The sequence below is a fragment of the Triticum dicoccoides genome, chromosome 2B (genome assembly GCF_002162155.2).
Source record: "Triticum dicoccoides isolate Atlit2015 ecotype Zavitan chromosome 2B, WEW_v2.0, whole genome shotgun sequence".
Classification (NCBI taxonomy): domain Eukaryota; kingdom Viridiplantae; phylum Streptophyta; class Magnoliopsida; order Poales; family Poaceae; genus Triticum; species Triticum dicoccoides.
The window spans coordinates 692,425,173-692,427,699 of NC_041383.1; positions in this window are offsets into that span (position 1 = coordinate 692,425,173).

Below are 2,527 nucleotides of genomic sequence, written 5' to 3' on the forward strand. Positions count from 1 at the left end.
TTGGCCTTCGCTTGGTACTAATTTCCTGGAAAACCAAAAATAGGAAAAAAAATAGCAACTTGCACTTGGCACTAAGTTAATAGATTAGTCCCAAAAAATGATATATAATTGCATATAAAACATCCAAGGTTGATACCATAATAGCATGGAACAATCAAAAATTATAGATACGTTGGAGACATATCAAGCATCCCCAACCTTAATTCATGTTCGTCCTTGAGTAGGTAAATGATAAAAACAGAATTTTAGATGTGGAATGCTACCTAACATGTTCATCATATAATCTCTCTTTTGTGGCATTAATATTAAGATCCGAATGATTCAAAGCAAGAGTCTATAGTTTGACACAAAAACAATAATAATAAGGCATACCAACAAACAATCTTGTCTTTCAAAATATCAATGCTAAAGAACGCCATCCCTACAAAATCATACGGCCTTGGCATGCTCCATCTTCTTAACACAAAGTATAAATCATGCATTATCCCGATGTTAGCCAAGCAATTGGTTCATACTTTTTAACGCGCTTCAGCATTTTCAACTCTCACACGATACATGAGTGCAAGCCATGGATATAGCACTATGGGTGCAATAGAGTATAGTGGTAGAGATTGATATAGAAAAGACAAAAAAGGATAAAGTCTCACATTGATGAGGCTAATCAATGAGCTATGGAGATGTCCATCAATTGATGTCAATGCAAAGAGTAGGGATTGCCATGCAATGAATGCACTAAGAGTTATAAGTGTAAGAAAGCTTAAAAAGAAAACTAAGTGGGTGTGCATCCAATTAGCTTGCTCATGTAGACCTCGGGCATTTGAGGAAGCCCATCATTGGAACATACAAGCCAAGCTCTATAATGAATAATTCCCACTAGTTTTATGAAAACGAAAGCATAATAGACTCTCTATATGAAAAACATGCTATTTTGAAGAACAAGTGTGGAAAGGATAGTAACATTGCCCCTTCTCTCTTTTCTCTCAGTTTTTTCTTTTCTTTTCTTTTTTTGTTGGGCTCTTTTTAGCCTTTTTTTATGGGCTTTTTTGGCCTCTTTCTTTCCCACACTTGGGACAATGCTCTAATAATGAATATGATGATCAATACACTTCTACTTACTTACAACTCAAAATTACAACTCGATACTAGAACAAAATATGACTCTATATGAATGCCTCTGGTGGTGTACTAGGATGTGCAATGATCTGGCGTAATATGTATAAAAATGATGAATGGTGGCTGAGCCACAAATACTATGTTAGCTATATGATCATGCAAAGCAATATGACAATGATGATGTGTGTCATAAAAATGGAACGGTGGAAGTTGCATGGCAATATTTTGAGGAAGATATAAGGAGGCTTATGTGTGATAGAGTGCATCATATCACGGGGTTTGGATGCATCAATGAAGTTTGCACCACAATTCAAGGTGAGAAAGGGCAATGCACGGTACCGAAGAGGCTAGCAAATTGCGGAAAGGTGACAGTGCGTATAATCCATGGACACACATAAGTCATAAAGAACTCACATACTTATTGTAAAAGTTTATTAGCCCTCGAAGCAATGTACTACTAGGCATGCTCCTAGTGGGGAGGTTGGTAGGAGTTAACCATCGCGCACTCTTGACCTTCACGCAAAGGAAGACACTAAATAATAAATCATGCTCCAACTTCATACCATAATGGGAGACTATACGTGCATGCTACGGGAATCACAAACCTTAACACCTATATTCTTTCTAAACCACAATTACTCACTAGCACAACCCACATATTACCACCTTTATATTGCAAAACTATTGCAAGGAATCAAACTTATCATATTCAGTGATCTACATGAAAGTTTTTATTATATCCATCTTGAATACCTATCATATTAGGACCTAATTCATAACTTGTACTAATTGTCATTTCTATTCTCAACTCTCAAAAATATATAAGTGAAGCATGAGAGTGCAACTATTTCTTTAAAATATAACCACCACCGTGATCTAAAAGATATAAGTGAAGCACTTTAGCAATTGCCTAGCTCAAAAGATATAAGTGAAGCACATAGAGTATTCTAACAAATCACGAATAATGTGTGTCCCTCTCAAAAAGGTGTGTTCAAAAAAGATGACTGTGGCAAACAAAAAAGCAAACAAAGCAAAGACTCATATAATACACGACACTCCAAGCAAAACTCATATCATGTGATGAATAAAAATATAGCTCCAAGCAACATTACCGGTAGTTGGTAGAAGAAAGAGGGGATGCCTTCGGGGGCATCCCCAAGCTTATATTAATGGGAGTCCTTGAATATTACCTTGGCGTGCCTTGGGCATCCGCAAGCTTAGGCCCTTTCCGTTCCTTATTCCTCCATCCATCGTGATCTCACTCAAAACTTGAAAACTTCAGCACACAAAACTCTATAGAAAACTTGTGAGATCCGTCATGCTTATTATGCTAGAAATATATGCATATTTTCCCTATTGCAACGCAAGAGCATGCTTGCTAGTAGAATTTCAATCAAGCAAAGTTGGCATGATC